The following is a 12,862-nucleotide window of genomic DNA, read 5'->3' on the forward strand; positions in this document are numbered from 1 at the left end:
ACCTATAGTACCGGTTTGTGACACAAACCGGCAGTATAGGGCAATTTTCAAACTCTACCCCCCCCCCCCCCCCCGTGTGTCGCCATTTCAGTTCTGAAAAAATCAAAAGAAAATGATAAAAACTTCAAAAAATAAAATCCTTCGAGAGGTAGTTATATTACTACATCTACTAGTTAGGAAAATTTGAAAACTTAAATTTGGACATGTTTTGCAAAAAGTGTAGGGAAAATGTAAAATGGCTATAACTTTTGCATATGATGTCGGAAAAAACGTATAATATATCAAAAAATTCAGCACGAAAATCCGCATCCGATGGAGACCGCCTATGGCCTGTTTGCAATTTTTTAGAATCCTCAAATTCCAAAAGGAAAAAAAGATATGGTCAAATTTAAGTTTTTTTAAAAAAAAATTTGTTAAATCTGGTCAAACTACTTATTCAAGAAGTATTAATGTTACTACATAATTATTCAAGAATATTACTGTTACTAAATAATTATTTCAATTTTTTGAAGTTTGGTCAAATCTGGTCAAACTATGGTCAAACTATGGTCAAACTGTGGTCAAACTATGGTCAAACTTATTCAAGAAATATTAGTGTTACTAAATAATTACTGTTTTTTAGAATAATAGTTTCAAACTCAAACAGTGAAATGTGTGACTTCATGCTCAAGCTAAACTCCTGAGGGTTAATAGGATTGGCATCTTACTACTGTCAGGAAAACAACAAGTGCAGACTTGGAAATGAAGGAGAATAGAACCCGAAAGTTAAGCGTGCTCGGGCTGGAATAGTGAGAGGGATGGGTGATCGGTCGGGAAGTTAGATGATTTGGAATGAGTGATCCACACTTGAGCAGTTAAGAGAGGTGATTAGAGACTAAATCACCAAATAATTCAAAAAAAATTAAAAATCAAAAAAAATTCCAAAATTTTCAAAAAAAATTCAAAAAAAAACCTTTAGTACCGGTTGGTGTTACCAACCGGTACTAAAGGTCCCCCATACCAGGGCGCGAGCTCACGCCACGTGGTGGCACTTTAGCACCGGTTCGTGCCGAACCGGTACTAAAGGGGTGGGGCCTTTAGTGCCCACCAATTAGTGCCGGTTATGGAACCGGCGCTAAAGGCCCTTACGAACCGGTTTTAAAGCTCCGTTTTCTACTAATGTAAATAACTGTTTTCACAAAGTTTCCTGGACTTCATCAACTTGAGTTGAACCATATAGGCACCACGATCCACAGATACAAGTATTTCATCGCAATCCTTGAAGCATCCCAGTATATGTCTTATAAGTGCCCTCTTTCCTTGAATCTGTTTAGGGAGCCCAAGAATTGTCCGCATGTCAATGGTCTTCCATAGCACCCATGTGGCAACACCATGGCAAATGATATTCCTCTGCCACATTTGTAAGTGAGGGTAAGACAATATGGCGAAGCCAAGCGCGCCATCCTCTGCCTGGATGATGCAACGACTACCATGGTTAAAATCATTTGTAACAAGAGGCCCCTTGATCACAGCTAGGCTCTGCTCATCCAAATCAAACTTAAGCATGCCATCACCTATAGTATCCCGCGACCAGTAAAGTGCATTATCAACAAACTACCCAGGGGTATCATAATCAAAAAGATGATATGAAGCGGTTGTTGAAATGATATCACCCCAGACGCCAGTCTCAGAGGAGTAAACAGACACGATAAGTTGATTATCTGATCCGAGATAGGAGGTCAACACCACCTTGAAGGGGCTCGAGTGGCAGCTTTCATGCATGTGGTCATGGTCGATGGCAGCGCATAGCACAGTCCCGTTGAAGCATTTTCTTACGAACTCTGGCGGAACAGCCATGAGGCGCTGCTCACCGATGATAGGGTCGCATAGGATGAGCTCATCCCGCCGTTTGTCTGTGAGAAGGATGCGGCCATGGCGGCAATCGAGAAGTTCGACCGCCCCCATGTCGTGGCTGCCGAGATGCTGATGCAGGTCAAAACGCTTTGGAGGGATTCGGTCGGGGCGGTCCATGATGGGGGTGAAGACGATATCATCCTTGCGTCGGTGGAAGAGCCCGAGGAGGGGCGGCTTCCGGTGGTGGAGGCGGAAGCGGCGGAGAAACTTGGGGTCGATGGCGGCGCATCGCTACTGCTTGCAGACCGCGGAGGCCCGGACGAGCGAGGAGGGCTGCGGCGGGAGACGAAGGAGGATCTCCCTCGGGAGGTCTTCGTCTTCAATCGGCGAGGCCAGCGCAGCCAGGAAGCTGCGGCGGATCACTCCGGCGCCCTCGCCAGTCGCGCGGATCTGGGAACGGGGGCGCGTGCTGCGGCGGCGAGCCACTCCGACTGCTTCCTCGCTCGGGTGAACCTGGGGGTGGAGGCGCGGGCTGCGGCGGCGGGTCACTCCATCGGCCTCGTCACTCGCGTGGGTTTGGGAGCAGCAGCGGCGGCGGGTGGCGTCCTCGCTCGTCGTGTTCATTTCGGCGGCGAGGAAACCTTTTTTTTAGGAAAGGCCATCATGGCTAGCTTTATTAATCATGGATAATGTTTACATCGTTTACTAGCTCCCTAATCAAAAAATCAGGAGGCTCATGCAACCAAACAGAAGAAACCTTATTACAATAACTGAAAATTGCTAGCACATGAGCTACACGGTTACAAGAACGTAAACAGTGCTTGTAGATGACCTTCCCGATCGAAGTACTTAAATCCACACATTCTGCAAAGAGCGCTGCTGCTTCATCCCACCATCTTGTTTGACCCGAACAGAAATTGATAACTTGTAAAGAGTCAGATTCCGCCTCCAGACAGCTAAATCCCAATGAATTAGCAAATGCCAATCCGTCCCTCATGGCCATGGCTTCTGATGTAATCGCATCTACTGCCACTGGGAGGAACTTGCATTGGGCCACAATAAAAGTTCCCCTTACATCTCGTAGGACTACCGAGGTAGCTCCCATCCCTTCATCTGGGAAGAAAGCCGCATCAACATTCATTTTAACGGAACCTGGGCTTGGTTTTGTCCATTTCACTTCAGGCATGCTCAAGGGACCTGCATGTATTGTTGCAAAATTGCGTATTATAGAAAGGACTGAAACCGGCCATCTCCATGTTGGCGGAACCTGTTCATTATGAGTAATCTGCCTCCTTATCCACCACAAATACCATGCCCCCACCATCAGACCTTGCTTAAGCTCGACATTAGGGTGTATGGATAGTTGATTCTCCGGTAGAGATAGAATATGTTCAACAATAACAGACCCCGACCGATCAACCACAGCTGAGTGTTCGATAACATCCATCATACCCAGTCGTCTCCACAGCTCCTTTGCATTAGTGCATAAGAACAACAGGTGTTTAATATCCTCCGCACCCTGATGGCAAATCGGGCAGGCCCCATCTGAGCCTACATGCCGGTTCATTAGGGTTGATTTTAGTGGGATGATCCCTCGCAATATTCTCCAACCAAAGATTTGAACTTTACGTGGCACATGAAGTTTCCATAGTGTATTCCAAGTATCTAAGGGTGCGGATCCAGTTGGGCTCTCTACCCTGTTTGCATGCGCCCTGAAAGTATGATTCCACTAAAGATGGTAAGCCGTTTTGACAGAGAAAATCCCTGTTCGGTTAGGTTGCCAAGCAATGAAATCTTCGAAGGCTTGTGGGTATAATGGGGTTTGCATAATCCTTCGTACATCCACTGCCCAAAATATATCTCTTAGTAATTCCTCATCCCAAGTTCCATTCACCGGATCCATCGAGTCACAAACTCTTGTAAGGAGTGTTTGGTTACGAGGGGTGATCACTTTCCTGTCTGCGCTGGTAGGGATCCATGGATCGTTCCAGATATTCACATGTTCCCCCATACCAATTCTCCAAATATATCCTCTTCTGAAAGTTTCTAACCCTTTCAGTATACTCTGCCATGTGAAGGAATACCTGTTTTTCGGGGTAGCTTCTAGGATACTCCCATTAGGGAAGTATTTAGCTTTCAGCATGCGGGCCATTAGGGACTCCGGCTCTGTCATAATCCTCCAGCATTGCTTTGCAAGCATTGCTAAGTTAAATGAGTATAGATCTCGAAATCCCATACCACCTTCACTTTTCGGGATGCAAAGTTTCCACCATGCCATCCAATGCATCCTTTTGTGATCCTCATCGTCTCCCCACCAAAACTGAGCTATGATGTCCGTAATCTCTTTACAAATCCCCTTTGGAATACAGAAAACTGACATAGCAAATACTGGTATTGCTTGTGCAACAGCCTTCAGTAAAATCTCTTTGCCCCCAACAGAGAGTTGTTTTTCCATCTACCCTAATATTCTTTTCTTTATCCTTTCAACAAAATGCCTGAAGCAATCACTCTTATCTGCCCCCACAATAGCTGGAAGTCCCAGGTATTTGTCTGACAAAGTTTCTGTATCAATATGAAGTATTTGACCAATTTCTGCTTTTGTTACCTCACTGGTATTAGGGCTGAAATATATGCTTGATTTAGCCAGGCTCACCATCTGTCCGGAACTTGCACAATAGGCATCCAGAACTTGTTGAAAGGAAGTTGCATTTAACACATCTGCTCTCATGAGAATTAGTGAATCATCAGCAAATAATAGGTGTGATACTGATGGTGCATTTCTACACACACTAATCCCATCCATGCCACCAACTTCTTCTTCGTACTGCAACATGCTGGATAATCCTTCTGCACATAGAAGGAACAAATAGGGAGAAAGGGGATCCCCTTGTCTAACCCCCCTTGAGGGTATAAATATTTCAGTTTCTTGAGAATTTACCCTCACCTTGTATCTTACCGAAGAGACACACGCCATGATCATATCTATCCATTGTGTGTTAAACCCCAGTTTCTCCATCATTCTCCTAAGGAAGATCTATTCCACTCGATCATAGGCTTTATGCATATCTAATTTGACTGCACACAGACCAGCCGCCCCTGCCCTCTTATTCTTGATTTTCTGGACACATTCATAGGCAATCAAGACATTATCCGTGATAAGTCTCCCAGGGACAAAAGCACTCTGAGAAGGTGATATGATCTCAGGTAGGATACCCTTCAGTCTACCAGCCAACATCTTGGAAATGATTTTATAAAGCACATTGCATAAGCTTATAGGTCTATATTGCGTGATTAATTCAGGAGAATCAACTTTGGGAATCAGCACAATAGACGTATCATTCCATTCCTCTGGAATCTGCCTTCTGTTAATAGCAAACAGAACTTCTTGGGTTATCTCATCTCCCAGAATGCCCCAATATTTTTGAAGAAAATGGCATGGAGGCCATCCGGCCTGGGGGCTTTAAGATCCCCAATACTGAAAACAGCTTTTCGCACATCGTTAGCAGTATAAGGGGCATTAACATATCATTCATTTGATCTGTCACTTTATTTTGCACTTTATTTATAACAGCAGGGTCTACAAAATTAACCTCGGATGTAAACAGGTTGTTAAAATAGCCTTTAATATGTGGCTTCAGGACGTCCATACCTTCCAGAATATTACCATTTTCATCCTTGAGCTTCTTAATCATATTCTTTTTATGCCTAGCACTTGCATAGGCTTGGAAAAACCCCGTGTTGCGGTCTCCATGTTTCAGCCATCCCGCTCTTGATCATTGCATGTAATGAATTTCTTCTAACTCAAGCAAGAATTCAATGAGCTCTAAGATCTCCTTCCTTTTCTCCTCACTAGCAGCATCCATTGGCCCAGTCATGACTTCCTCAAGCTCTCTTTGCACTTTCCGGAGTCTCTTCTTTGGTTTCTTCAGCACCCTTTGATCCCAATCATGAAACGAGGTATGCATATTGTTTAGTTTCTCCTGGATGGTTGTAAGGTTCGGATTCAAATTTGCTGCATGCCATGCCTCTTGTACTAGCTCCGGAAAATCTCTTTCCCTTAACCATCTTGCTTCAAAACGCTTTGTCCGTTCTCCACCACCGTACGCAAGAGCATAGTATTCTGTATCAACCAAAATTGGACGGTGGTCTGAATGATTATATAGCAGGTTTTGCAGTGCCGCCGATGGGTACAAAGCTTCCCATCTGGCGTTGATTAGCCCTCTGTCCAACCTATCTCTGATTCCTCCCCTCTGCCACGTGAACCGATCGCCTTTAAAACCCATGTCCCGCAATTCACAATCGTCAATCGCCGACTGGAAGGCCTGCATGTATTGCGGCGGTCTCGGTTTTCCTCCTTCCTTTTCAGACAAGAACTGTATTTCATTCAGGTCCCCAATCAGTAGCCACGGCAAATTGTTGTCCTGGTGCAGCCGGCGCATTCTCTCCCATGTTTCATGTTTGTGCGCCCATCTGAATTCACCGTACATCCCCGTACACCTCCACACTGAATGACTTTCATCTTCCACTTGTATGTCAATGAACATCGGGTCTAACTTTAGTGGGAGTATCTTTATTTCCTTTTTCCATAGCATCAACAGGCCTCTCTTTCTACTATCACCTGGACAAACTATTTCATGATCCATTTTCAGTCTTCTCCTCAAACATTCAGCCGGATAGCTTTCTAGGTGTGTCTCCGACAAAAACATCACATCTGGGCTACAACTTCGCTGGACGTCCAGCAAAGCACGAACTGTCGGGGCGTTCCCAAGCCCCCAACAGTTCCAACTTAACAGTTTCATTGCTCCCGGCGGTCCCCTTCGAAAGGGGCCGCCGATCTCTTATCTGTTTCCTGCTCCATCTCCTCTATGTGACTCATCACTTCTCCATTCACTCCTTTGAGCTTCTTCCTGTTGGCACTCTTCTGGGGGGTAGTTGCTTGATTCTCCGAGTTACAAGGTTCTTTATCCTCTCCTTCATAGCGATGTACTAAGTTTGATACTACCGATTTCGTAGTATTGCCCACCGGTACCATGGCTAAATTTTCTGCCCCTGCCGCCGTCGAATCCTCCGCTGTTCTTTTTCCCAAACAGATTCCCACCCCTACTATGTTCTCAGCATGTTCCATCCCTTTGGCATTACTTGCCTGGTGTGTTGCCAACGACTGATCTGTTTCTCCAACCTTCATCCCTCTCACATCCTGACTCAGGGTGGTGGTGCTTAGGTTTATCATATTCTCATCCTCCTCCCTTGCACCCCTCATTGCCGTATGGCCCACTGCATTAAATCTCCAACTCCCCTGGTATGTGGGATTCGGATCCACCTCCATGTTGCGGCCTCTGCCTCTGCCAAATCCTCTCCCGGACCCTCTTCCTCCTTCCTCCGTCTCATCATCACCCCTATCCGTTCTTCTACATGTGCCTCCTCGGCCTCCGCGGCCTCCTCCTCTTCCCCTCCTTGAGGCTAAAATAAAAGGGCCCCATTCAAATTTTGTTATGTCATGCTCTCCTGTACCACATTCCTCATACCAGTGCCCCATGAACCCACATGCATGACAGAAGGTTGGAAGCTTTTCAAACTTAACAAGATATTTATCAGTCTTCCCTGCTCTAGTTATTCCTACCGCCCTGGTAAGCTTTTTGTTAACATCCAGTTTCACCCTGGCACGAATAAACTCACCTACGAATCCATTGGGCAGTGTCACTTGTACCTCCTGAACTTCACCAATTCTGCTGGCCAAGCTTCTCAACGCCGATGGGCTCCTCAGGACACCATCGGGCAGTTTATGGATCTGACACCACGTCTCCAGCTTATCTAGTTTCACCTTCTTCAGATTATCAAACCCATCATACTCCGTCAAAAGCAGGGTCGAGCCCTTAAAATCCCATGGCCCTTGATGCATCTCTTTGTTCCAGTCCCCAGGCAGTTGAATTGAATTGAAAACAGATTTGTATTGATTCTCCTCCAAACCACCTGATGCGCTGCGTTCCAGGCCGCCTTCATGTCCGCAATCAACGCGCTCTGACTGAAGCTTTTGGTTGTCAACAGCCGCCCTAGGGCTAGCCACTTTGGCTTAATTTCCTCAACGTCAGCTTCATCTTCCCAGACTAGATCATCCACCTCCTCATCCTGGAGGTTCAATCTCTCCAACAGTGTTGCCGCTTCTTCAGGGATACGATCTCCCGATCCACTCCCAGAACCAATCTCCGCCATGGCTGGGACTCTCCAACCTTGAAGCCCTAACTGCGTGCACCCAACTAGGGACAGGGGGAAGCAGGCAGCAGGTTAGCAGGAACGGACTCGCCGGATTACACCCGACGACAATGGCTACTCTCGGTGGCGGCGCCCCCGGAGGACAAGCAAACCCTAGTCGCGAGACCTAGGGGAAAAAAACTCTCTCGCTGCTTGGCCCCCGACTAGTCTGCGGCGAGGAAACCTAGCCAGCCAGCCAGCCAGAGGAAACACTCGTAGTGGTAGCAGCGGGTTCAGTTCACTCGTAGTCGTACTGGTAGCAGTGGGCCTCGACAGTCAAAGTGGTGTTGGGCCCCCATTCACTCGATGGCTCGTCCATTTTTTCTTTCAGTTCCTGCATCTGCTGCAGCGAGGAGCATTATGAGACATGGTTTTTTGGACTGAAAGATTGTTAGTACTACCGTCTTTCAAAGAATTGGGTACTGAATCCAGTTACATGTACAAGCCATCATTTCAAATATTTAGACATAACACGTCATTTTCAATCCAGGTGAGCCTCGGAAAATACCATGGGACAACCTTGGCATGAACTACATCGTGGAGAGCGCTCATTTAATGGTATATCCCATTGTTTTTCTGTTAACTCAAAGCTCTGTAGTTAGCCGCCCGTATGATTGAAACTGTAGACTAGGATGGTAGGGGTTCTTTTCCTTTCCTCGGGTGTTTAATGGGTCTAAATATGCTTGAAATTCAATGATTTACATTTTCAATGCATGTATCTCAAATCAAAGAAACACACATGTTTACTGAGCTTGTTTGGTGTCTTGGGGACTAGGGTGGCCCTAAGAACGTTATCATCTGTGCTTTGATCAGTGAGGCCCCCACATTTGTGTATGGTACATACACACCAGACATTGACATTATTTCAATTGCATATTTTCTATCTTTGCTCGCAAGGGTTACTATTTGCATCCTCGGTTTAGCTGCTAGCTCTCCACCTCAATTTGGTTTTGTATAGTTGATGAGTGCATTTTTCTCTCATTTTTACCTATGTTTGGACCGAATATTCTCAGATATTGGAGATTATCACTTTGATTTGCCCACTAATGACTAATTAAATGCATAGTATAGCTAATCTCCTTGTTTTTTTTGTTCTTTGTAGAAATGGACGTATTTAGGTGGGAAACCAAGCCATGTATATGGTCGTGAAGATCAATCCCGTTTAACTGGGCACACACAGAATGTCACATAAGAGAAGATGATGTGTGTATGACTATGATCGCTCATACCATCGGCCGTGCCAGGCGGGACCGACTCCATGATATCATCGTTGATGACTTTCTTGAAGGGACCCAAGCCAGAATTCGAACGAAGGCGGCCTGAAATCCTATTTAGGAGACTATAGGTGATTGCATCATGTAATCACCATGTATCATCATTTGCTAGCATGGTTTTGGGGCATTTACTCGATAACTTGCATCATGGCCTCGACAAACGCATCCCGTACTTCTTTGATGATGATGCTAGAATTATACTGAACGATGGTTCTTTCAAGATATTCGCATGGTTCAGCCACCGACACAACTATGGGTAATTATCTTTTATCATCACGTAGGCAGATTCTGCAGAGAAAAACATACAAATCTTTCTATTGTGACATTTTCTGAATCCTGCTCTATAGCATGTTACATATCTTGTGTTATTGCCGGTGTTGCGATGACATGAGCCTACAGATGGATAAGAAGGCTAGAGTTGTTTGAGAAAGAGTTTCTATGAAAAAAAATGATGGGAGAGCTTAGGAAACTTGGGAACTTGTACAATTTTGTTCATTTGCCAATAAGTTCTATTGATTAGCCTTGTTTTTAAAGTTGTGCCAATTAAGTTTGAAATACAAAATGCCGAAACTTGTCGGGAAGATGGCCGTCTTTACCTCCGCCTTTTAAGACTCATGGAATACTAATAAATTTCTGAAAGTTATTGAAACTCATCTTCAAACTCGACCAAAGCATTAAAACTTTGTTGATGTTGAAACCTGTCATCCTCTTTATGTGTTTTGGAACCTGACAGCAAGCCACAAAATTCTTGCATATAATGACATTCTTTTTTTCCCGATAAAGGGCACTTTTATTAACTTAACTTAAAATATATCATCAAGTAGATACAAAGCATCATGAGCAACACACGGCCTTTGCATTATAACATTCTAAAATCCACTCCGGTTTTTAGCTTATTTTTTTATTCTTTATAACCCGATTCTCATTATAAATAACTAAAAAATAAATATTTTAATTACTCACTAACTACACATACATCCTTAAAAAGCCTAAGGGTGGAGTGAGGTTCTTGTTTAGTTTTCATTTATTTTTCCTTTTGAAACCAATGTAGAAGTTAAACATAGTTACCTTTTACTTTTGAGTACCAAATCCAGGTAATTTCAGCTTACCAAAGTAATATCTCAAGTTAGATTTTTGTTTTATCTTGTGCTTTTTTACATGGTTGGGCTTGTCTCCCTGATACGTCCATTTTTGCATCATGCTTTTATATCGATATTTATTGCATTATGGGTTGTTATTACACATTATGTCACAATACTTATGCCTATTCTCTCTTATTTTACAAGGTTTACATAAAGAGGGAGAATGTCGACAGTTGGGATTTGGGCTGGAAAAGGAGCAAATATTAGAGACCTATTCTGCACAGCTCCAAAAGTCCTGAAACTTCACGGAAGTCATTTTCAGAATATATAAAAAATACTGAGCGCAAGAAGTTCACCAGGGGGCCACACCCTGCCCACGAGGGTGGGGGCGCGCCCTACCCCCTGAGCGCGCCCCTTACCTCATGGGCCCCCTGGTGGCCCTCCGATGACCATCTTCTACTATATGGAGTCTTTCGATGAGGAAAAAATCATAAGCCATATTTCCGGACGAGACTCCACCGCCACGAGGCGGAACCTTGGCGGAACCAATCTAGGGCTCTGGCGGAGCTGTTCTGCCGGAGAAACTTCCCTCCGGGAAGGGGAAATCATCGCCATCGTCATCACCAACGATGCTCTCATCGGGAGGGGGTCAATCTCCATCAACATCTTCACCAGCACCATCTCATCTCAAAACCCTAGTTCATCTCTTGTATTCAATTCTTGTCTCCAAGTCTGGGATTGGTACCTGTGGGTTGCTAATAGTGTTAATTACTCCTTGTAGTTGATGCTAGTTGGTTTATTTGGTGAAAGATCATATGTTCAGATCCTATATGCATATTAATATCCCTCTGATTATGAACATGAATATGCTTTGTGAGTAGTTACGTTTGTTCCTGAGGACATGAGAGAAGTCTTGCTATTAGTAGTCATGTGAATTTGGTATTCGTTCGATATTTTGATGAGATGTATGTTGTCTCTCCTCTAGTGATGTTATGTGAACGTCGACTACATGACACTTCACCATTATTTGGGCCTAGAGGAAGGCATTGGAAAATAATAAGTAGATGATGAGTTGCTAGAGTGACAGAAGCTTAAACCCTATTTTATGCGTTGCTTCGAAAGGGGCTGATTTGGATCTATATTTTTCATGTTATGGTTAGGTTTACCTTAATACTTTTGTTGTAGTTGCGGATGTTTGTAATATAGGTTAATCATAAGTGGAATGCTTGTCCAAGTAAGGACAGCACCCAAGCACCGGTCCACCTACATACTAAATTATCAAAGTACCGAACGCGAATCATATGAACGTGATGAAAACTAGCTTGACGATATTCCCATGTGTCCTCGGGAGCGCTTTACATCATATACGAGTTTTTCAGGATTGTCCTTCGCTACAAAAAGGATTGGGCCAGCTTGCTGCACTTTATTTACTTTTGTTACTTGTTGCTCGTTACCAATTATTTTATCACAAAACTATCTGTTACCTATAATTTTAGTGCTTGCAGAGAATACCTTGCTGAAAACCGCTTATCATTTCCTTCTGCTCCTTGTTGGGTTCGACGCTCTTACTTATCGAAAGGACTACGACAGACCCCCTATATTTGTGGGTCATCACTCTCTCAAAAGAAAATATGGCCAGACTTGTCAACTCTTCTCTTCGGCCAGGAGAATTTAAATATCCATTTTGACTTGGTCAACCATCATCATGCATTACCTCGAAGAAAAGGGAGGAAGAAATACAATTTGATTTTCTTGACAATTCGTGTTAGGTGTAAAGAAAATCAAACCAGTGCTATAAATACTCCCTTCGTCCTTAAGAGACAGAGGGAGTAACAAATGACATCCTTGAAAATTATTACACCTTTTCGATTCTATAGAAATAATATGTACCGAGCCGTGTTGATCGCTGTATAGGAAGAAAAATATTGTGTCGTGGTAATAGTTGATTTGACACTTACTACTTATTAGTTAAAATTGAATCGTAGTACCATCTCTTCTATACTACTATTAAACAAGCAAACATATTCATCGCTAAGTGCACCCCATCTAATGCGCACAAAACAAACCGAAACAATTAGAGCCTTAGATCAGGCCCACTCATATCAATCTAAATCTAACCGTCAGGATTAACAACTTATCCTCCTTGAGTGTGCGTTTAGCAATTTTAGGCGTCGGACGAAAACTCTGCCACCATCTCTAGCGATTCCAAATATCCAAAAAGAAAGGAAACAAAACTTTAAAAAAGGAAACAAATCCCTACAATCACGTAACAGCCAATCTTCTCCCGAACTGCCCCCGGGACAGCCTCACGGGCGCCCTTCGCGTTGGCCCTCCTAGCCTCCCGCATGCCGCCGCCGCAGCCGCTCCATCTTGCACGGGTCGCCGCGCTCCCTCCCCGCAGCCTCCGCCGCTTGCTCCACCAGA

General features: G+C 44.3%; 1 pseudogene; it reads right to left on the minus strand.

The window, feature by feature from the left end:
* Positions 1–1,155: 1,155 nt before the first annotated feature.
* Positions 1,156–8,309, minus strand: LOC147978299 (uncharacterized; annotated as a pseudogene).
* Positions 8,310–12,862: the final 4,553 nt, after the last annotated feature.

The sequence above is a fragment of the Triticum urartu genome, chromosome 3A, assembly GCF_056163025.1.
Source record: "Triticum urartu cultivar PI428250 chromosome 3A, HENAU_Tu73, whole genome shotgun sequence".
Classification (NCBI taxonomy): Eukaryota; Viridiplantae; Streptophyta; class Magnoliopsida; order Poales; family Poaceae; genus Triticum; species Triticum urartu.